Below are 24,839 nucleotides of genomic sequence, written 5' to 3' on the forward strand. Positions count from 1 at the left end.
GAAAACAGACAAGGCAAGTTGTAGAAATCTCTTGTAGGCAGATAAATTACATTCAGATCATTATGTGCTCTATTGATATTATTGCATATAAATTAAAGTTTATATATTTATTGTGAAAGGTCCACCACGAAACAAGAATTCTGAAGGTGAACATTTGAGATTTAAATCAGTTTTTAAAAATTATTTATTTATTTGATTTCTATCCTACATTTCATCCAGTCAGCTCAAGGGTGGTGCTCTTTCCCCCAACCCTCACTTTAAATTTATAACAGCCCCTGTGAGGTAAGTCTCAGCGTATTTTCCCCTCAGCGAAGGGGGAAAAGTATGCTTACATGGTTTTGTGATTGTGAAGAATCACAAAACCATGGTGATTTTTTGTCATTTTTGGTGACCGGGGTTATTCTCTATTTAAAAACATCTTTCATGGTTAATCTTACATGTTTTGCCCATTAATCTGTTAATCTCTCATTAAATTTTGTGCACTACAATATGAACAAAATAATAGTCCTAGAACAAGAGGTATTTGTTTTGTTTTGATGTGTTTTCTCACTCTGCTTGCGAAGGTTGTAGCAAACATTTTCTTGTAGGCTATCCCTGCAAATTTTAGTCATAGACAGTGCTTGCATATACTCTTGCAGAAGTGACATTCTCACATTTATGATAGAAAATGAGTCATGGTTATGCCTCTTTGAAGATAGTGTTTGTCATGTGCAGTTCTCATTATTATTTAATGTACAGTTTTTTTTTAAAAAAAAAATAAGTATTTATATGTCACCTGGAGAATTTTTTTAAAATTGTGGTTTTTTCATTGATTGGAAGACTTCTAAAATTTTAAAGAGTGATTTATTAGTCATTTTCACAGTCTATCCACCCAGCTGCTATCTCCACTCACTTTGGTGAAGTAACAACCTTGTTGCTTTAGGCACTACCCCTGTTTGTCCTCAAAAAAGGGTACTGACCAGATCCTATTTCTATGGCGCTCATTTGTGAAAGTCGATAATTCTCCAGCAACTGACATCAGACTCATAGAACACGGTTATTTCTGAAACCATGAAAAATGTTTCTTTTTAAAATGGGAGATGTAAGGCTGCATGATTTTCTTTTCAGAATATCCTTCCTTCAAGGCAACAGTGGTCAAAGCATAGCCCTCAGGATATTTTTACATCATCTAAGCTACTGGAGATGCCTCTATCAAAAAAGGGGGTGTGTGGAGGAAAAATTTGTATTTCTATTCCCAGAGGCCTCCAGGATCAATGGTGTTCATTAGTCATATCCATTATCTTCGGACAAATGCATAAATATAGACTGAATCAAAGTGTATTTGAGCATTTTTGGGGTAACCACAGGGTGGAGCAAAGATCCCAGAGGCACTCCTTGGGCTGAGTAGCACCCCTCATGAATCCCTCATGTTAAATTCAACACTTGTGGGGTTAAAAATGTAGAAATAAAAATGACACACTGATTACAAGCAGGAAAAGGAAGGAAGAAACAAAGTAAGATGCTGAATTGGCATCCGTGGACAAGAAGTATCTTCTTTCCCTTAAAAATAAAACTTCCTTCCCTTTTCCTCCTGCAAAAGTCATTGATTCAACCGTCAAAGTCCACAGACTTGTTTCTGCAGGCATCCAACCTACAGTGCCCTTGCAGTCACAGAACTACAGCAGGGAAGAAGATGAAGAGGAGGGAAAGAGAATGCAGGTAAAATGCAGAAATGGGTCAGGCAGGATTCTTTCGCCTTTCTCTTTTCAACATAAATAAACTGTTCATTTATTTCCTCTTGAATAAATGTACTAGTCATACTGATGGACAGCAGAAGAGAAACCGGATAAAGAGGGCGATAAGAAATTCCAGGTGGTATAAAAGAAGAATATGATTCCTGAATTGCTCTTTTGAGAAGGAATCAAAGAGGACCATGCCCATATTCACACCAAGGCAAAGAGTCAAAGTGATCCTAAAATGCACAGTGTAGCTCATTATCCCATGTGGTTTGCCAGTGTTACTTTCATCCACCTTCCCCGTTTCAGTCTTTGACTCAACAGAGCACAGAGGGTTTATGGTAACCCCTATGTCTGGATAATATTTTTCTTTTTTTTTACCAAACCAATGGGTTACCATTAAAACTGAAAACCCCTCTGTAGCAGCTACCCTAAAAGAGTTCCTTGATACACAACCCTAGCTGGAAACCCCAGTGCCCAAACTGTGCTAAAACAAGGACCCACTGAATCAACCACTTAAACCTGAAGACTCTTTATCCATTTCAGGAGCACCCACTGAATTCATTTTCTACTGCAATACAGCCATATGTTGAGCAAAGAAACACACTCAGTTTAACTCTACCTTTTATCCAGGAACCTTGATGCATGCAGTCCAAATGACAGACACTTCCTCCTGCTGGTAAGGAACTTGCCCATATGGAAGCCCCAACTTTTCCATAGACTGCATTACTGTTTTACATATTACAACACAAAGGAAGCCTAAGCCTTAAGCAAAATCAGCATCACTTCCACTGAAGTGAAAAGGCTCCAGGGTGTATACTTTTTTGCTGTCATTTTTTTAAAAACAGTTATATTGACACAGATGCTCTCTGATTCATTGAGGAGGATATACCAAGAAAGCCTTAAACATTCAATATGGCTTAATAAATTTTAACCATTAAGGGTCCATTTATATAAATCTTGTGTGAGTATAGACCAATTTCAGCATGGTCAAAATGAAAATGTATAAAAATAAGACTCCTGAGTTCTCTGTCCTTGTTGAAATAAAGAGGCTGTGGTGGACCCACTTATTTTTAGACTTCAAGTAAGTCAATTTGAGTTGAGATGACAAGCTAGAAAGTGCTGTGTTTATATACCCCATCACCTCTTCAATATACTATGTGGGCCCTCCAACAGACCGGCTTGAAGCGCAATGCCAAGAATACACACCAAGAAAGAAAAAATATATTTATTTTTCCAATGCATTCTGGGTCCTTTAAAGCAAAGATGGGCAAAGGGTGGCTCATGGGCTGCATGCAATCCACAGGAGCCCATTTTCGGCCTTTTCCAGAACCCCTGGGCATGCCAGGCCTCCATACACCTTATTTTTGTTGTTGTTGTTGTTGTTGTTGTTGTTGTTGTTGTTGTTGTTGTTGTTGTTAAGAGCTGCTCAGAATGCCCCTTCTAGTAGGTGTGGGGGGCAATTTTGCCATGTTTTGCAGGAAGCATCCATGCCTCACACCATCATTTTTAAAATTATTCATTTTATTTTATTTTATTGTGTCTATACAGGACAGAAGGCTTTTTCAATCAATGCAAATGTTATTTTACTACAGCTTCCAGGAATCTTATTTATTTGCTTGATTTTTATGCTGCCCATCTAGCTACCCAGGCCACTCTGGGTGGTTTATCAATTCAGCAACAACATAAAACCATAATAACCAAAACAAATAATCAAATGATTGATTATTCTTCCAGCCAGCATGACCTTTTCTAAGCTGTCATCCATTTGACTTTCATGAATCTCATGCTGGAATACTGATGCAGTTGTGCCACCATTCACACATTATGAGAGCATTCTTCTCATCTGAAGACCAGAACAGTTAACAGCTTCCAGCAGGTGAATGAACAGTTGATTATCTTTGTAGCCCTGATATAACAGACCGGCACACTCCAACTTCTGTATCAAATCATTCTGCACACGCACACACAAAAATCAGAGCCAAGCAGCTTTGAGAAGATACTTAGAGGGACACAAATCTGAGCAGTGAAACCTCCAGCCTTAATGGAAAATGGAAAGCAATGTGATCCATAGGAACAGTGACTTCCCTGGACCTTTGTCTTTATGAGGTATCTGATTACGTCTTGCAGGGAAAATGTTGTGCCAGCATGCTACTTCTTCCATTTTCCAAGTCTTCTTACTGTGAACATGAATTTAATAACCCCTTACCTTCTGGGTAACAGTGTCAATCAGAGGTGTGCCTTTTCCTGTCCATCTGCTGTTGCTGCTATGAAACAGCCCTGGGGAAACTCCTTTAAATTAGACAAGTCTTATTTGGAAACAGTAGAGATTCTAATCTGATTCTCTCCAAAATAGGCAAACAGATGTTGTTTCTTCTGATTTAATTGAGTAAATCTTACCCCCAAGTGTTTTATGTGAACTGAACAAAGTTCATCAGAAAACGTGACAACTGCAAGTTGAATGGCAACTTCCTGCGTTAATGGAAAGAGAAGGCTGTAGCAGCATGCCTGCCCTTTGATATTTCTGCAGATATTTTAATTATAGTATCCATATTTACCCATATCAAGATGTTTTCGCTTCCCATTATCTGTAGTTGTTTTTGATGCTTAATACTCCATAACTCTTGTACACTATGACTGCAAACATATTTGCTCAGCTCCAAGATTTACTTAAGACTTGCTCCCTAGCAAGTCTACTCAGGATTGCAGCACCAGTCTCACAGCTGTAGCATTCTGACTTTTTATGTTCCTTCAGGGAAGCTGTTGCTGTTGTTGTGTGCCATCAAGTCAGTTCTGATGTATGGTGACTCTAGCGGCATTTCTAAGGTATGTGAGAAATGTAACTATTGGTCTTACCGTTGGCCTTCATGAGTTTTTAGGTCTGAGATTGGATTTGAACCCAGGTCTTCTGAGTCCTAATCTGACACTCTGTCCACTATACCACACTGGCTTGAAGCTGGAAAACTCTTTTCAAGGAGTCGTGCATCAGTGGGACGAGATCCTAAGGAAGTAAAACTTGACCCTTTCCAATAAATTTGCCATGAGGCAAACCATCTCATCATGCATTCTATATACATTTTCTCATTATTTAATCATAAACTATCTGTACTCTTTATTAAGCAATCTGATGGCCTGTTAATTGCTTAACACTGATTAGCTTCACCATAAATCACATTGCTTAAATATTCCATCCTCTATTTAATTAACTTTGCCAGTTTCACCATGTTACTGCCAGTTGATTAATTGCTCTGTTGCTCACAGTTGGTTAAATTAGGCTACATTCAATAAATCACTGTCTCTTGATTATCTCATTATCACTTGCAGTTTTCTACATACTGACTGCCAACATTTTATTCCTTGCTTTTTCCTCTTCACACCAAATACTACTTCCAATTTCTATATTATGGAAATTAGTTAGGCATCCTTTAGTCTCAAGAAACTATGGTAAAGTGCTCTGTATGGAGGACTTGGAACAGTGTCTAGTGTGGCTGAGGAGGCCAATTCGAGAGTGACAATCCCTTCCATATAGAAGACAAATTTTATAAATTTTAAATTAATTGTAATAATGGTATTATATGTTCTCTTGTTGTGTTTTTAACCTATGTAAGCCACCCCGAGTAGACATTATCTAGATCAGTGGTTCTTAACCTTTGTTACTCAGGTGTTTTTGAACTGCAACTCCCAGAAACCCCAGCCAGCAGAGCTGATGGTGAAGGCTTCTGGGAGTTGTAGTCCAAAAACATCTGAGTAACAAAGGTTAAGAACCAGTGGTCTAGAGGGGCAGGGTAAAAATTGAATTAATTAATTAATTAATTAATTAATTAATTAATTAATTAATTAATTAATTAAATACAATCTGTCCCCTATCCAGCTCGCTGATTTTGCTGGTTTGGGGACTGCCTCTTTGCCTCAGCCTGCTGGACAAGGGTCTCTTCAAATTGGGAGAGGTCATGCTGCACCGCTTGTCTCCATGTTGAACACTCAGATGTCAAGGTTTCCCATCTGTTGAGGTCCATTCCTAAGGCTTTCAGATCCCGCTTGCAGATATCCTTGTATTACAGCTGTGGTCTCCCTCTGGGGCGATTTCCCTGCACTAATTGTCCATACAGGAGATGCTTTGGAATCCGACCATCAGCCATTCTCATGACATGCCCAATCCAATGTAGATATCACTGTTTCAGTAATATATACATGCTAAAAATTCCAGCTCGTTCTAGGACTACTCTATTTGGAACTTTGTCCTGCCAGATGATACCAAAAATGTATCAGAGACACTGCATATGGAACGTGTTTAGCTTCCTCTCCTGCCATGTATGAAGGGTCCAGGACTCACTGCAGTACAGGAGTGTGCTCAGGACACAAGCTCTATAGACCTGGATCTTGGTATATGCCTTCAGCTTCTTATTAAGCCATACTCTCTTTGTGAGTCTAGAGAATGTGATAGCTGCTTTGCCAATGCATTTATCCAGCACGACATCTAGGGAGAGTGTCCGAGATCGTTGAGCCAAGGTACACAAAGTCATGAACAACCTCCAATTCTTGTGTGGAGATGGTAATAGAGAGAGGTGAGTCCACACCCTGGCCCATGACTTGTGTTTTCTTCAGGGTGATTGTTAATCCAAAGTCTTGGCAGGCCCTGCTAAAGCGATTCATGAGTTATTGGAGGTCTTCAGCAGAGTGGGCAACAATGGCTGCATCATCAGTAAAGAGGAAGTCCCGCATGCATTTCAGCTGGACTTTGGTCTTCGCTCTCAATCTAGAGAGATTAAAGAGCTTTCCATCTGATCTAGTCCAGAGATAGGCACCTTCTGTTGCAGTTCCAAAGGCATGCTTCAGCATAATAGCAAAAAAGATCTCAAACAGGGTCGGTGCAAGGACACAGCCCTGTTTCACTCTGCTTCAGATGTCAAAGGGATCTGATGTTGAGCCATCAAAAACTACAGTGCCCTTCATATCCTCATGAAAGGACCTGGTGATGTTAAGGAGTTGAGGTGGACATCCAATCTTGGGAAGGATTTTAAAAAGGCCATCCCTGCAAACAAAATCAAAGGCCTTTGTGAGATCCATGAAGGCCACAAAGAGTGGCTGTTGTTGTTCCCTACATTTCTCCTGCAACTATCGGAGGGAGAATACCATGTCAGTGGTGGATCGATTAGCTCGAAATCCACACTGTGATTCTGGATAGACCCTGTCTGCAAGCACCTGGAGTCTTTTCAGCACAATACGGACAAGCAGCTTCCCTACAATGCTGAGAAGAGAGATGCCAGGGTAGTTATTGCAGTTGCCCCTGTCTCCTTTGTTCTTATACAATGTGACAACATTTGCATCCTTCATGTCCTGTGGTACTCCACCTTTCCTCAAGCAAACACAAAAGATTTCTTACAGCTTGGTGGTGATGATCTCTTTACAGCAGTGGTCCCCAACCTTGGGCCTCCAGATGTTCTTGGACTTCAACTCCCAGAAATCCTGGCAAGCAGAGGTGGTGGTGAAGGCTTCTGGGAGTTGTAGTCCAAGAACATCTGGAGGCCTGAGGTTGGGGACCACTGCTTTACAGCACTTCAGCAGGGATGTTATCCTTCCCAGGTGCCTTGCCGGAGGTGAGGGAATCCAAGGCCACTTTTATTTCTGCTAAGCTTGGTTTGCTATCCAACTCTTCCATGACAGGCAGCCACTCAATGTTATTTAGTGTCTCTTTGGTTACTACATTCTCTCTGGAATGCAGGTCAGAGTTGTGCTGCACCCAGCGTTCCATCTGCTGTGCTCAGTCCTGGATGATCACACCTGCAGCAGACTTCAAGGGAGCAGATTTCTTCTGTATTGGACCTAAGGCCTGCTTGATACCATCATACGTTCCCTTGATGTTACCTGTGTCTGCTGCTATCTGTATCGGAGAGCAGAGCTGAAGCCAATAATCATTGGAACATCTCCTGGCAGCCTGTTGGACTTTGCTATGAGCAAGTCAAGGGCCTACAAGTTGTACTCACTAGGACAGGCTTTGTAAGCTGCTAGAGCTCTCCTCTTATCCTCGATGGCTGGCATCAACTCCTCCGAATGGGCTTCGAACCAGTCTGCCATCTTTTTGGTTTTCTTGCCAAATGTGGACAAGGCAGTATTATAAACAGCGTTCTTGAACATCATTCAGGTGCATTTGCATCAGCCAGGCCTGAAAGGGTTTTCTCAAGTGCTTGGGCAAATTCCTCCACTTTTCTTTGATCGCAAGTCTTGCTAATGTCAATACATGGTTTTCCTTCTTTTCTCATATGAAACAATCTCTTTGCTTGCAGTTTTACTCTACTACACACCAGGGAATGATCAGTATCGCAATCAGCACTCTGGTAACTGCATGTGATCACAATACTAGGAAGGTTAGAATGTCTAGTGAGGATCAAATCGAGCTGATACCAATGCTTGGATCTTGGATGTCTCCAGGAAACTCTGTATTGAAGCTTCGTATTAAAGAACGTATTGCTGACACAAAGACCATAATAACAGCAAAACTCCAGCAAGCGTTGGCCATTTTCGTTTATCTTCCCAATGCCAAAACAGCCTAGACAAGTGGGCCAAGAACTGTGATCAGCACCAACTCTGGTATTAAAGTCTCCGAGAATAAAGAGTGGTACTCGGAGATTTTTTTGATAGTAGCTGCCAGATCATCATAGAATTTGTCTTTGACTTCTGTTGTGGATGACAGTGCTGGTGCATATGCACTAATGAGGGTGACCGGTCCCACTGATGAGTGGAGCTGCAGAGACAGGATTCTTTCACTCCCCACAGTAGGTGGAACAATGGATCTCAGCAGAGTATTTCTGACCGCAAAGCCAACACCATGTTCCCTGGTCTCATTCAATGGTTTTCCCTGCCAGAAGAATGAGAAGGTTTTTTTTTTTCTTTGACAGATCCCGAGTCTGGCAATCTCATCTCTTGCAGGGCAACATTGTCCATCTGCAGTCTACTCAGTTCCATGTGGAAATACTATGGAAATTATTGTGGAAAATTCATGGTTTGTCTCACATGAAAAAGGTGATACTCTGATAGTATAAAAATATCAGAATAGAATAGACCCGTACAGCTGTTAACTCATAATGCCTAATACCAAACTCAATCAGTCTGTCCACCCATTATCAACCTCATGGTGTTGGTGCTTGACTGGAACTGCAAAAGAAAGGGTGTTGTCAGGTTCTTAGCTGGTCACAATAGATGTGTCAGTCAAATTTACTTTGGTGAGTCACATATTGTTCCTAACAGAAAATATGCTGGAAAGAGTTTCCTTGGCACTCATATAGCTGTGGAGTTTTGCTGCCATGCATTATCAGGATAAGTGAATTAGATGAAGATGGTTGTTCTTGTTTGTGACCAGCAAATTAGTGACTCAAGGCCAGAAGAAAAACTACATTCACTTGAAGTAAATTCAGGGGCACAAGAGAAGTCTGCATAGTTACCAATAAAAAATTTCTTTACAAAAATATTTTCCTGTTTACCTTCCTGTTAATATTAGTAGTGATGTCAATTAATTCTGGTTTATTGTAACTTTTCAAAGGAGTTTCTAGGTAAGAAGTACTCAAATGATGCAGTTTGCCCAAGGCCACACAGGTGACAGGACACACAATCTCAAAAGCTACACATCTTCTTGGCTGGCCCCTCTCTCAAGAGATGCAGTGTGGATTCAAATCCCCAGTCCCTGCCTCCATAGCCGGGTACTCTATCCCAATGAGCTATACTACCTTGTTTTGTGACAGTAATTCTTGGATTCTGGAACTTAGTTGAGGTGGGCTAAACTTGTCCTTCCCAACCAACTTTCCACTGGCAGCAAATATCTTCTGAAGATAGGCCTTTATCAAACTGGCCTTGTATGTTTTTTTGAAAGGGGGTGCCCTACTGTGGTGTAGTGGATAGAGTGATGGACTAGGACTCTGGAGAAGAGGGTTCAAATCCCCACTTGACCATGGAAATTCACTGGGGGGGGGGGAAACCAGTAAAACCACACCTTAAATATCTCTCTTACCTTGAAAGCCCTATTAGGGTCACTACAGGTAGGTTCCAACTTGACAGCACATAACACATACACAAAGGGAGAGGGGCTTTTAACAGGATTGTGCTGTCTTTTATTTTATTTGTCATATTTTTATTCATTTCTGTTTTAATTCTTTCAATGCTATTTAATTTGCCTCAAACCTCATCAGGATTTGGTTGAAATGTGACATAGAAGTAAAACAACATTTTACCAACAATCACTTACAAAGCCTTTATCAAGTACGTGCTACAAATCTAAGAAATGAATAAATGAATGTATCCATGCTTGGCAGATAACAATTGAATTTATCAAATGCAAAAGACTGCTATTTGAAGACAATTTAATTTAACACCCCCTTCCCTCCTCTGTCATTCACAGCCCAAGCATCTTGTCAGTTGAAATACAAAGGATCAGATAATGACTATACTGGCTGGAATAAATTAGCCCCAGGGAGACTTCCTACTGTTTGCATAACTTATTACTCTGTGGCAGCCTATGTGTGCTAGAGTCATTAAGCTTGATTTCATTTATCACCTACTGTGGACTTTCAATACACACTTGTATATAATCCACACTTGGAAGCATCCATGGATGGCTGTTTATGCAATATACTGTACTCCTAAGTCCCAGAAGTGTCTGATCTCCTATTTTTGACAAAGCCATGTGCATCCTTTTGACAGCTAGGGAGACAGAAAATGTAGTATTTGTACAACACCACTGTCCAAACTCAGTCTACAAGTGCCAGCTGAATGATTGTTGAATATTCATAGCACACACAAAGATAAAAATTGTCTTCACTGCATACTCATACATGAATGGCTGTGTCTTCTTAATAAGTACTGTATGTATCTTTAAATGAATAAGAAAGACAAGTTAGCTGGTACCATGCAAAAATCTCACTGCAACAACACCAGCATGCTACAACAGAAATGCTGTTTATTATTTAATAATGTTTATGCTCTACTTTTCCCACCAGTGGCCTTAACGGTGTCTGTTTACCCCCACTCTGAAGTGGTTAGAGCAGAGAGAGAGAGAATAACAATGACATAAATAAATAAATAAATAAATAAATAAATAAATAAATAAATAAATAAATAAATAAATAAATAAATAAATAAATAAATAAAAGTGTAAATACGCATACAGGACTGGCTGAAGCTCACCAGTGAGGTATAGCTATAATGAAATATTTTTTAAAAAAACATTGATTTATTATCATACTTTAAAGACGATTTCAGTCTGAGTGTTGTGGATTACAAGCCACTTCCTAAAACACTGCCCCCTTCTCAATATATATAAACCTATAGCTAAATATTTCACTGAGGAAGTGAGTTGTGATCCACAAAAGCTTTTTAAGATGCTACAGCACATTTCCTTCTATTTATTTATTTATTTATTTATTTATTTATTTATTTATTTATTTATTTATTTATTTATTTATTTATTTATTTATTGGACTTATATACCGCCCCATAGCGCTACAAGCACTCTCCGGGCGGTTTACAATTTAATTATACAGGCTACATATTGCCCCCCCAGCAAGCTGGGTACTCATTTTACCGACCTCGGAAGGATGGAAGGCTGAGTCAACCTTGAGCCGGCTACCTGGGATTTGAACCCCAGGTGGTGAGCACAGTTTTAGCTGCAGTATAGCGTTTTAACCACTGCGCCACGAGGCTCAATCTTTTATCTTTTATTTTTGTTATGTATGTGGAAACAAACTAACACAGGCACCTTTCTGCAAACTGAGGAAATTTACTATGGCTCAGTGGGATTTCAAGAAGGATTTCAAGCTGAGTACAGTACTCAAATACTTCTTTCACAGGCTTCATGCCCATGCTCTAACTGCCACACTGTACTGGCTCTCATTGTCAGGAGTGAGTTGATACAAATATGACCTCTGACCTGATAAATATACCTCCCTTCTTTATTAAAAATACTGTATAAGGCAAGAGCCTTACACCACCATGTGATAAAGAAACAGAAAAGAGGTACTTTCAAGAAGAGTAGCTGCTCTTTATCCACCGCTTCATGAGGTGTAAAGATCAATATATATTTACAGTCACACAGTAATAATCCCAAACATATTGTTTTCAAAAATAGAGAGAAGCTGTCCTTCCTTCCTTCCTTTCAGCTGAGGCTTGGTATGTTCTGTTAGTGAATGCTCATTGTGAATTATCATCCAAAGAAGTAACTTTTTTTTATCTTTGCTAGGCTATAATATTTTACAAGCTTGCTATTCCTCCCAGATACAAATAGCATTCACCTCAGCAACACATGATAGTCCTGTTGGCAACATCTCTTTTCCTCACTGGGTGACCTAGCCCTGAAACACAGCACATTTGGAGGGAACCTGGGATAAGTGGTGTGTATAGTGAGTCCCACATGGCAGTAATCCCATACCACTTCAGGGCCTGAACTCAGTGTGAAGCACCACACAACCATAACATTTAAGATATCCAGCAGCAGACACCCATTCCTTTCCTGTACCTGTAATGCCTCTCTTTTAGACTGCCATTCCACTTGTGCCGCTCAGGAAGGTTGCTATATATAGTACAAGGAGAGAGAAAGCTCTTTCATTCTATCAGCTGAAACCAGAGACAGGAAAGTTACTTTTTTAAACTACACCTCCCAGAAAACCTCAACCAACATGGGGAACCACCATGCTAACTAAGTTATTCTGGCAGCTATAGCTCTGGATGGACTATAATAATGAACTGGCATTATTAGGACTCTAGATATTACAAAATGCTGCTGAGCACAGGAAACAGGATTAATTCATTCTACACACACACACAAACGGGTACAGTCTGATCAGTGCAGGAATTTTACCCTAGTCACCAGGAGCTAGTACAAGAGTAGGCCTTCTGTATGTTAACAGACTTCCGTTTCCACAGCGACTCGTAGTTAGCTCTACTGTCAAGGGCTCATAGGAATTGGAGTCCCATGAGCTCAGCAGAACCATGTAATACTTTACCCTTGCCCTAGCCACTAAATTAATGCTACTCATTTATCATGATGTTCAGTTGACACAAAGAAAGAGCAGGTTCCCTTTAGATCCTTGGCCTGGCATCTATGTTAGCAAGGCATCACTGAGAAGATTATCCGGGTCAATGCACCCATCTTGACCCGGGACATATTTGCACTTGCAGTCTTGCCTATTTCAGGGAGCTTATTGGCCTCCTGTGATGTTTGCAGAGGATTTTTAAAGCATGATGATGAATCAGTACTGATTATTGAGTCTTATCTATTTATGGAGTCACAGTCCACATGGGAAATTCTGAGGGGAGGAAAGAGGCCCTACCTTTACAAGAAATCACAGGGAAGGCCATTTTGAGTCCACTCTTGTCCACCCAAATCTCAGCAAGCAAAGTTGCATATCCATATACTCTTGATGTTAGCTGGGATGTATACTGTATCAGCTTTGGAGAAACCGGTTGATCCTTTTTTTATTTAATGGGAAAATAATATGCTAGCATTTCACTTTCTTTCCTTATGTGGGAAGAGATTGGCTTGGACTGAAGTACTCTATGGCAAGGAGATAATTAGCACAATCAAAAATGACATTTCTGAACCATTTATATGAAGCCTAGGCTATCACAGCATCCTCTGGGAGTTAATCTCCTCTAAGGAGACAAGATCCCTTCATGGATTGCTACCTTGTTGTGGTGAAGGGGCTTGAGTAATTCAGAGAAGCTATGGGCTATGGGAAATCAACCCCAAGTGCTCACTGGAAGGACAGATCCTGAAGCTGAGGCTCCAATACTTTGGCCATCTCATGAGAAGAGAAGACTCCAGCCTACTACTGACTCCCTGGGGAAAAAAACCTGATGTTGAGAAAGTGTGAAGAGGAGAAGGGGATGACAGAGGACAAGATTGTTGGACAGCATTACCGAAACTACCAACATGAATTTGACCCAACTCCTGGAGGCAGTGGAAGACAGGAGGGCCTGGCGTGCTCTGGTCCATGGGGTCACAAAGAGTCAGACACGACTTAATGACTAAACAACAACAAAGGAGACAAGAAGCAAGTTTTTCTAGACTGCAGCTCCTTTAATGTAACAGCCAGCATGGCCACCAGCATAGGATAGTTCTAATCCAGAAAGTGACTTTGCCATCTCTGCTGGAAGTGTTTGCTATGCACAGTGGCACAAAATCCAGTTCAGAGAAGGACACAAGTAGGACACAGTATAAAGGCATAAGATTTAAGAACTCTGTGCTTACAAAGTATGTCCTCTAGAAAGCAATGTGTCCTGTAGAAAGGAATCCCTCAGAAACCAGTAAACAGGATGCGAGTGTTATGGAATGTGTTCCAGTATAATTGGTTATAGGACCTGTAGGTAGACAGGAAAGGGAAAAAGCACCTGTCAGCTGATAAGGTATTATTTTCTTAGGATGCCAACATCTTGTTTAGTATATACTGTACTTGGCAGGCCTAAGCCAAAGGCAATTTGCTGCTTAAGATGAAGGACAAGATGGTGTCCCTCTTCTCCACACTCAGAAGCCAACTGAAGTGGTAGCTGGTTCTGACTTTATTGTACCTGGGGCATGGACTACTTCGGGGTAGGGGTGGGGATGGGGGAAAGGTTGTGTTGTCTACACAGATCTGTCTTCTAACAGAACAGCATTGGAGAAAGGCTGGCTCTCTTGGCATCTTCTGCCTGTAGAGATGCCTCAAAATGCTCAAAAGTGGGACTGACCCAGATACAGCAATAATACACAAAGGGCATGTTGTGACCAGTTTGGGCTATAAACAACCACCTATTCTATAGGTTTGAAACAAATAGTTTCATCTCAATGAGGTAATTTCTGAAGGAAAATAAAGTGATGAAAACTATACAGTTTTTTCCCCAAACATTTCCAAATGTATTCTAATAAAACAAGGATGAGCAAAGCACAGTCCTCCAGAAATTGTGGCTAGACTAGAGCTCCATTCAGACCTAGCCAGCATGCTGAGAGCTTCAATCTAACATCTGGATTGCACTTTGCCATCCCATCACAGAACCTGCCTTGTTCTTGCCTGCACCTTTATTTGGTTGCTAGTAATAACAAGTGAAGGATGTGTGGGTGAGCTGACACTTCCTTATGCTTTGCCCTAGAGTAATATACTAGTTTATTTCTAATACTCATTGTAAAGCAACACCCAACAGAATAGCCATGTTGGCCTTCACCAATAACAAAGATTGATTGTGTTGCAATGTCTTAGAAAAATACATCATGCTGCTTTGAAGTCAGCAAGTACTCTGCCATACCCTAAGGGTGGCTATTTAGATTTGCTTAGAAGACATTGATGGCATGAAAAATTGGCCATAGGTATTAGTCATGAGGTCCAGATGAAAATTCAAAATTTAGTGGCAGTATACCCACTTTGGAAACCAATGTGGTCTTCATAAAAGCACCTGCCTAGCCACTGTAGGAAACTGGACGCTAACCTAGACAGACCCTTGATTCAACAGGACTCCTACATTACCTAACACATACAGTGGTGCCTCGCTTAATTAGCGCTTTGTTTAACGATGAATTCGCTTAGCGATTACTTTTTCGGAGCGTTTTTGCGCTCCATTTAACGATGGTCCCTATGGGCGATTTTGTACCTCTGTTTGCTTTGTGATTGTGAAATAGGTTGTTGGCCATCTATCAAATCTGCTGAAGCCACAATAAGCCACTGAAACCTCAAGGAATTAACCTTGAGCACTCTTCCAAGAGACAGTAAAGTTAATTCTGGCAGTGTCTCAAGGCAGCCATCCAGGCCTGTTAGAAAGCATGAGGCAGCTGCCTCAAGAGATTTGGGGGACTTGTGAAAGAGATATCTAATTGCTTGGTGATTTAAAATAAACATAAAAAAAAGTTGGAGGAAAGAGTCTTAAGACTTACAAATTTATTTATTTATTGTTATTGTTATTGTTATTGTTATTGTTATTGTTGTTGTTGTTGTTGTTGTTGTTGTTATTGTTATTATTATTATTATTATTATTATTATTATTATTATTATTATTATTATTATTATTATTATTATTATTATTATTATTATTATTATTATTATTATTATTATTATTATTATTATATTTTTCTGCCAAGGAGGGACACGAGAGATTTTCTGTCTCAAGTGTGAGAATGATGGTCTTGAGCAAAAGTCCTTGATAGCACTTTTAGAAGGCTATTAACACTTAAAGTTACTGTGAGTTTGAAAGGGATTTAAAAAGGCAACAGCAGGCTTGAGCATCATATATCTTGGCAAGTGGGCAGAGAATCAATTGCTACTCCACGTCAAGCAGCAAAAAAGTCTTGGGACAGCCTTGGCATCATCTCACCAGATGATCTTCCTCCACTGCTGGCACATAGTTCTTCCTCTTCCCCTTCCTAAGTCAGTGTGCCGGGCTGACCCAAAACATCCGACTCTCAGAGGCCGGAGTGGCATCTAAGCTCATGCTGCTTAGGACAGCTGAGGACACCAGGAGCTGAATTTTATTCCAGTGCTGCCCCCCTTCATCAGTCTTGCCTGTAGTTTAGAGTGAGAGAACATGCTCTGGGGTACCTACAGGAGGAGGAGGATCAGACCAGGCACTGATGCTGCCCCACCCACCCCAAACGACACCTGAGGCAGCTGCATCTCTCTGATCAAAGTCAGGGCAGGTCCCGCCACATCAAACAGCTTGAACATTTTTTTTTTTTTTTAAAATGGTTGGGTGCCAACCTGGGCTTACTATTCTTTCATTGTCTCCAGAAACGAACTCCAAAGCCTCCTTCCCTCTCCCTGCACCTCTCTTTCCCTGTCGCTGCCTGTGGCCCAGTGAAACAAAAGGCGGCGGGCAAACTGCTCCGCGCTTCCCAACTTCACACGCTAAGCTAAACCAAGGGCAGGACAAAGGAGCAAGGCGGCCTCCCAGCTGAAGCGCTCGGCCCACGTGGCTGCTGGCGAGCGAGACCTCCCAGGCTCGCCGGCTCGCTCTCTTGCTGGCTCCCGCGCCGAGGCGCCCCAGGCGAAGTCCGAGCGCAGGACGCGCTGCACCGGCTGGTGGGGCGGCCTTGCCTGCCGCCAGCGCGCCCGTCGCTCTCTTCTTCCGAGGGGAAAGCAGAAGGCGGGCGGCGGGCGGGGCGCAGGACGAAGGAGCGAAGGACGGACTCCGAATCCAGCGGGAGCGGCTTTACACCGTTGGGGGGGGGGGGGAGAGCGAGCGAGGGAGCGACTCTTTCAGCCGATTCCTCAGCTTCGCACCCACCCCTCGAATCGTTGGATCGCCTGCGGGACCCCTAACCCACAGCGGGCCCCGGCCCCTCCGCCTGCTCTTCATTGTGCACCGAGACGTCCAGGCAGCAAGGCATGGGAGGCGGAGAGGTCCTCCCTCCCGACTGGCTTCCCTGCTTTCCCCGTCCCTCAACGCCCCCACCCCACCCCTTTCCTCGCTAAGGGAAACTGGGAACAAGCTTTTCATTCTCTTGGAAAGGAAACGAGGGCTCCGTGCCTGGCTCGGAGCTGATCCTCCCCCATCACTCATCGGAGAGGCAGCCCCGGGAGAAGTTCCGGCAGATTAGCCCCGACGGCTTCCCTCGCAACACAGGGCGGCGGGGAGTGCTTCTTTGCCTTTGCTATTCCTTTCCTTTCCCGATTCCGAGGATGCGGGGCTTTAACCTGAAAACTCAGACTCTGAAGCCAAGCGGTGTCCTTAAAACCACTTGAAGCAAAGTGGAATTTTTTAAAAAAAGGATCAGATGATGGTGATAACATGAAGGGGGAGGGTGCATGTGTGAGCCCAAGGACTTAGATGGCGAACTCCTAGAGCAAGCAGACGCGTACGTTGCTTTGCAACCCTGAAAGGATCGCAGGCTCTGATGGCCATGCAAGCCCCACCACTCCAAGATATTTCACTGCCTGAGGCACAGCAGCAGGTGGTGGCCCTCGTGCATCCTCGTGTACCAATTTTCACTCTTAAAAGAATATAGATCAATAGATAGATAAAGCAAACATAATCTTCATTACTCTGCTGCCAGCCTCCACTGCTATCACTGGTGATGATATGTGCTTCCCAAATCCAAAGAATGCGGGTGGTGAGCAGAGATAAATACTTGCCTTCAGCTAGATTACAGTACATTCAATGGATTTGTGAATGCTTTGCCAACACTGTCACTCTGAATTGTTGGTGCCATCAGATCCTATTTATCTTTTCCAGGAGGAATGGCTGGGTCAGCTACCACTCACCCCTCGGCATCTCTTGCTTCTGACCACTCACTTTGGCTAAGGATAGGGCAGGTTCTGATCAATGCAGTCTGCCAGAGATAGATAATTATTTGAAAGCCTTATAATCTTGTAATAATCTTAGAACTGCAGAGCTAGAAAGGAACTTATGGATCGCCTCTTTATCAAGGAGGCACAGCGGGGAATCAAACTCTTAGTCTCTGGCTCCACAGCCAGATGCCTAAACCACCATGGAGCTAACCTTATTTTTTCTAACTTCCAGACATAAAGACCTGAGAACAGTAGAAATAAACAAAGAGGAGACAAAAGCCAAGGCATGATTTTGAGACTGGGTTCACATATGCATGTACTGTATATCTCTCCCCTGCTCAACACTTGATACCCAACTCATTGTGTGAACTCATTGTGTGAAAATGCATTGTGTGTGTGTTGGGGGGTGATATGTAGTGGATTTGACAGTTCTGCCTATGACCCACTGGCTCATTCACACATGCAAATCATTCCCTGCATGTGCTCTGGCCCTTAGGTGTTGTAAAGTTATATCTGGGATTGCTAGATCATTTTAAGCCACTCCCTCAGTGGAATATAAAATTGAGTGTTGTTCAAAGCAAAATTCATGCCATACGTGGGCCTTCAAGCTGAGTCACAATAAATGTGCCAGTCTATAAGGTGCCACAGAGTCCTTTGTTGCACTCTCTACATTATAGCACTCATTTCTATGATTATCTAAACATAGGAAGACCAGAGAAAGAAGAATAAGGTGTGTGGGGGGGGAGAGTAAAAATAATTGCAAACACAAAGATTTGAAGAACGATTGTTTGGCATTAATTATTGATATCAGTGTATTAGGGTGGCATGAAATTGCAAACAGCCCCACTCAGCCTAAGAGTAATGTGCCCAATGCGATACTGTTTGCTTGGGTGAATGAGTTTTTCTGCTCGCTCCCGAATTTCCAGTCGTCCCAGTAGGGGGAGCCGCGGATCTATGCAAAGCTGCGCGAGCCTCCGACGTGAGACTCCGGGGGAGAGATGCTCGGAGCTGAGACGCACGGTCGCGCCTACCCTTCCCGGGTCCTAGTCTAAAACTCTAAACTTTCCCGAGTGGACACGGGAGCGATGGGATCCGCGAGCCCGCCCAAGGAGCGGCAAGAAGCAAGCGATCCCGGACTCTGCAGCAGCACCTTCCTTTCTCAGCCAGAAAGCGGGGGGGCGAGTAGGTGTGATCCTTGGCTGTTGCAAAGGCTTGCAAAACGACTTATATCCCTTTCATCGGGGGATAAGAGCCTGGGTCACGGACAGCAAGAGAAGGGGGAAGGATAGGGCGCATCACCGCCCTTGGCCACTGTTCTCCGGATTTTTTTTTTAATCGGCCAAATAAATGCTTCCCCTTTCCCCCCCAAATTCAGGGCGCCGGCGGCGACGGGAGGGGGTGGAGTGTGAGTGAGTCTGCCTAAAAGAAAGCAGCTGGGGTGGAGGGAGCGATTTCTTGACGATTTGATGTCGATGACACAGACTTTTCCCGTCACAGACGGCGCGAGGCCGGACCTTTCCCCCCGCCCGGTGACATTTTGGAGTCCTCCGGAGGGGCTGAGGCTGCCGAACTTTCCCGTCGCAAAACCACGGGCGGCTCGCCCTTCTCTACCCCCAGCAACAGAGCAGACAGAAACTCCCCTAGCTACCACCAAACACAAGACACATCAAAAGGAGACTCAAGAAGAAAAAGCAGGTCCCCACCCTGCCTTGAAACATTAGCAATATGCCCGTGGAAGCAGACAAAACAATGCTCGCTTCCTCCACCACCACTACCACCACGCGCAAACCACTCTCCTTTCCCGGATCTCACTCTCCTTCTTTTCTCCCTCCCTCCCACCACTACCACACCCACCCCAATTTTTCCATGTTGCGTTCGCTTCTAACCTGCCAAGTCTTACTCAGTGCTGGACAGACTTTGTTCCCTCTCGGGAGGATGCGTTTTGCAATCCGGATCAGTAGGTCAGTTGAAAAAGAAAAGAAATCACACAAGAAAACTCCCAGATACTTCGTGTGTGTGTGTGTGTGTGTGTGTGTGTGTGTGTGTGTGTGTGTGTGTGTGTGTGTGTGTGTGTGTGTGTGTGTGTGTGTGTGTGTGTGTGAGTGAGAGAGAGAGAGAGAGAGAGAGAGAAAGAAAAGAAATCACACAAGAAAACTCTCAGATACTTCGTTGTGTGTGTGTGTGTGTGTGTGTGTGTGTGTGTGTGTGTGTGTGTGTGTGTGTGTGTGTGTGTGTGTGTGAGAGAGAGAGAGAGAGAGAGAGAGAGAGAGAGAGAGAGAGAGAGAGAGAGAGAGAGAGACCCTTCTTTCAGGCACCTCAGGTCCGAAATCGGGGTAGGGGAGCGAAAGCGAGTCGAATGAATGGCTGCATGGCTGCAGAGATGAGCCTCAACATGAAATGTGACCATCACCTAGAGGACGGCGAAGCCTTGCTGGGCATAAAAGTTTTTCACCACGAGCCGCCCTGGAAAGAGGATTCAGATCACTTCCCAAAGGGGCTTTCCCCACCCGTTAAAAAGTCCTCGGTCCTTCTTCTTCCAAACAAACAAACAAAAGCGGCGGTTCGACCGAGACGAGGGAAGTGGTCGATGAACAAGAAGCATGGAAACGTTCCCTGAGACCAGCTAAAGCCGGCTGTGGGTTCAAAGGGGAGGCGAAGGGAGGAGAGGAGAGGAGGAGGAGGAAGCGCTCGGTTCCGTCGACTCTTGGGATTCTTTCTTCTCCCGATCGCCTGCTGGAGCGTCTGGAGACCCTCCCCCCCCTTCAATTCTGCTGGGAACTCTCCCGAGACCACCCCAGCCCGGAGAGGAAGAAAACCTGCTCTCCAGGAATCCTCCCCAGCCAACCTCCGCGCGCGGGGCAGCCCCTGATCGGCCACCGACCCGACCCGCCCCCCTCGTCCCATCCCCACGGCCCCGCCGCCCCGCTTCCCAGCAGCTCCTTCCTCCAGCGCTGCTTTGTGCCTTCAAACCGCCTACAAAAGACTTTGCGCCCTGCCACGCACCGTCCCGGAGCCTCCAAACTCCCATCCCGGTCTCCCTTGCTTTTCTGTGCCTCGGGCCACACGCACGCACGCACACACACATTACACACACACGGGTCCCCCTCCTTCTTTCCCATCGTCTTTGTTCTCGGCGCGCGCCCCTCCTTTCGTGGCTCTCCCCCGAGGGCCCCCCCACCTTAGTGTCCTTTCTGTAAAGATCCTTAAGTTTCTCAAGACCCTCCCCATCCCTTAAAGCTTTCTCCCAACTCTTTGTCTTACAGGTAAACCCGAGGATCCACCCGCAGCAAAGCAAAGGTGCCGGAAATCTCCCGCGCGCCCACGCCCCGTCCCCGCCGGCATCAGCAGACAAATGTACAAAAATAGGGAAAGGGTAAAATAGATCGCGTTACCTTTCAGCGCCTTTTGATGCAGCGAATGCCGACGGAAATGCAAAAAAGAAAAATGGGGGAACAGGAGCCCAAAGCGCCGCGCGCGCGCGCGTGGTTAATCCAGGGGTGCCCTCATGGAGCGAAGTCCCTTGCTGGAGTTGCTGGACCGGGCGGGGGGTCGCCTTCGGTCTCCTTCCTTCCGTCCTTCCGTCCTCCCCCTTTCCTTCCCTGCCCTCCCTTCCTCTTTGGCGTGCCCACCCCTCTCCCGGTGGCGAACACCTGATCCTTCCAGGCGGGGAAGTCTGGCGGGAGCTGTGGGCATCCAGAAGCCCCTCAGTCCGCTTTGCCTCGCAAGTTCAAATGCGGGCTCCGCCACCCATCATTATTATATCATTGGTACCGTCAGCGCTCCAGAGGAGGGGCCCTGCCCGGCCTCTCCGAGAGGAGGGCTCTCTTTTCTTTCCTCTCTCTCTCTCTCTCTTCTCTCCCCCCCCCCCGCTCTGCACACACTAGCCTAGGTTCGCCAAGACGGAGCCCAGCGCCAAAGGGGGGCAGAAGGACAGCGGCGGCCTCTTCGCGCCTGCCTCGCCCGGGCCCCCCTGCCCCACTTCCCGCCTCCTCCTGAACTCCCAAAGTCCTCAGAGGCTCTGCAGAGCCCACCGTTCCTGCTGCCCTCCTTCAGCACCTCGCCCAGGGAGGGAAGACGCCCCCCTCAGGAGCCACGGTTTCCTTCTCCCGCCTTTCCCCCTCCCTCCACTTTGGGAACCGGAGCTCTTCAGTGGGAAAGGAGCGGGAGCGGGAAGCTGTGGCGGTGTCCTTCTGAACGTGGGAAATGCCCATCTTTATGAAGTGCGGGTCGAGGGAAGGAGAGCAGGTCGTGAGCCTCCCCGCCTCGCGTGAAGGGAAATGTTCACACAAGTATCTTTTCCAAAAGCATTCCCTCCTTCCCCATAAAAATCCCATAGAAATTCACACACACACACACACACACTTCAGAGTGGTGGCACTAGCTGGGTGACCAGATTTTGTATCTGCTGCAACAGTTGTCCCCCAAGCGTTGGTGTTTTTTCTTTATTAAAAAGAACAGACAGTTGTTTTGCATAACAATAAAACAGGGACAATTCGCCTGTGGAAGAGGAAATAGTCATGTTTCTGAGGCAATTTGGTTGCCCTCTGCCGCAGCCTTGGGTGCTAAGCTCAGTTTGGACTGAAAATAAGGGGGGCACAGAGGAGGATAGCTACCTTCTGTGGTGAGAGGCACCTTTGTTTCCACAAGCAGGGCAGAATGAGGTGGCCATCTCAAGCAACAGATGGACAGAGCTGTGCTTTCAAGGCACATCCATTAACTTAGCCTGTTGCCCTCAGGTATAGAGGATGCTCCCTCTCTCTATCTCTCACCAAGTGGTATAGTAATAAATCTGAAACTGCAAGCATTCATCTTGGCAGTCCTGATAGCCAGCCCCCCACTATAAAGAAAGTCCCAAAATGCAGGAAGCTATATAAGTTTATATCAATAAATGAAGGGCAAGTTGCTTGTAAAGTTAATGGCTCTGAGCAGCCCATTTCAAGACCATACCACCTCCAAATACTCTACATTATGAGGGGGTGCTGATAAGTATCAAGCCTTCCCAGAAAAAAATTGAGCTAGGAATCTGTAACTGCCAGACTATTCTACATATATTTCCCCCAGGAAGTTAATGCACTTGAGACATCTGTCCTGCAGCTTCTTAAGTCCCTGCAAATAAAATTCTTCCAACTGCTGGTGTAACCACTCATTAGTTGTCTCCATAACACTCCCAAATCATTGTCCATTTAAGTGTTTTTTGAGTTTGGGGAACAGATAATAGTCAGAAGGAGCCAGGTTGAGAGAATAGGGTGGATGGGGCATCACTTGAAAGCCTAAGGAGGTTAGTTTTGCCATTGTTTCTCCTGCAGTGTGTGACGAGGCGTTGTCATGCAACAGGACGACACCTTTGGAGAGTTTCCCTCGATGTTTTTCCGTGATGTTTTGCCTCAGCTTTGTCAATAAAGCACAGTAATATTTTGCATTGATGCTTGAACCCTGTTGGAGGTAGTCCACCAGCAGAACTCCCTTCTTATCCCTAAAAACTGTTGCCATTTGCTTCTGCACCGACCTTTGCACTTTGCATTCCTTAGACTGTTCATTTGTCTCAGGATCATAACTGTAGATCTGTGTCTCATCACCAGTTATCAGTTTGTCCAGGAAATCTGACTCATTTCTTGCAAAATGTTCCAAAACAGCCACACGTTTCCTCTTTTGTTCGGTTGTCAAAAGTTTGGGGTTCCACTTTGCTGCCAGCTTTCTCATTTCCAAGTTGTTGTGGATAATGGCACCAACTCTCTCATGTGATATTCTCAGATATATAGCAATACTTTTGGCTGATATTCGGTGGTCCTCCATGATCATGTCATGGATGGCTTTCACATTTGCAGGCACAGAGAAAGAAACAGGCCTTCCACTGGGTTTCTCACTTTCAACACCGGAATGGCCAGTTTTAAAACTGACAACCCAATGTTCAACTGTTGCATATGAAGGGCCACTGTCACCCATAGTTTGTGACATTTCATCATGGATCTGCTTTGCACCTTTCCCTTGGAGAAACAGAAAACTTGATTATGGTCCTATGCTCTTCCACACTGAACTTTTCTGGAGGTGTTACCATCTTCACTTTGGACCTTAACATGAAAGATAAATTAAAATCATAGGTAGTTGATTTTTGCACAATTGAATACAGACAAATTGGCCAATACACCCTGCAATTTATAGCTTCCTAGCTCAATTTTTTTCTGGGAAAGGCTCAGTACTTTTCAAGACCCCCTTGTATAGGAGAGATCGTTTGCAACAATATACTGTCCCTTCTCTCCCACTTACTGTGATGATTGCAGCTAAACTCAGGGGGGATGGGGAAGCCTTAGGGGGAATAATAGATAATGCCAAGGGTCTGCTACTCAGAAAAGTCTTGGGGCTTCAACCCTGGGAATTGGCTCTACTATGCCCTTCCTCCCACCCTTCCTTCCAACTCTGAATGATGAATAAATTCCCAGGACTGAATGGGGGTTTGAACCCAGGTTTCCCGAATGTATTACATAGATGCACTCATGTCTTGCTAGACTACTGTTCAGACATAGTCAGTCTCGGCTCTTTTTATGCTTTAATGAACACCAAGTCAGGCACAGGAAGTTCAGGTTTTACTCCTTTTGAATTATGATTGAGACACTAACTTTTCTCAAGCTTTTTGAAAAGGAAGATTGTCTGTTCAGATTTTGTTGTTCTACAGCCTAAATGATGAGAGTGAGGGCCAAGACACTCCGATACATCACTGGTGCATGCCTAGATGGTCCTGACATCTGGCCTGAAGCCCCAGGACTTTTCTTTTTGCTTGCTTGGCCTATTTAAAGCTTCCCACTATCATAATTTGTAACTACGTGAATTATGGAAAACCCAGGAAAAATTTAAATAATAGTACTTCTTCATACAGCGAGTGGTGAAACTTGCA

General features: G+C 44.2%; 1 protein-coding gene across 4 annotated transcripts in view; it reads right to left on the minus strand.

Moving 5' to 3' along the window:
- The window catches only part of VCAN (versican), a 181,027-nt gene extending 159,344 nt beyond the window's left edge, over positions 1–21,683 (minus strand). For 2 of the 4 annotated variants that reach the window (XM_078386387.1, XM_020790238.3), the window contains exon 1: positions 21,343–21,683. The gene's annotated coding sequence lies outside the window, so the exon portion shown is untranslated. Of the gene's footprint in view, positions 1–13,950; positions 14,061–19,836; positions 20,225–21,342 lie in introns of those variants that run through there. The other 2 variants (XM_078386385.1, XM_078386386.1) reach the window with 2 other exon arrangements.
- Positions 21,684–24,839: the final 3,156 nt, after the last annotated feature.

This window comes from Pogona vitticeps, chromosome 2 (genome assembly GCF_051106095.1).
Source record: "Pogona vitticeps strain Pit_001003342236 chromosome 2, PviZW2.1, whole genome shotgun sequence".
In the NCBI taxonomy this organism is placed as follows: domain Eukaryota; kingdom Metazoa; phylum Chordata; class Lepidosauria; order Squamata; family Agamidae; genus Pogona; species Pogona vitticeps.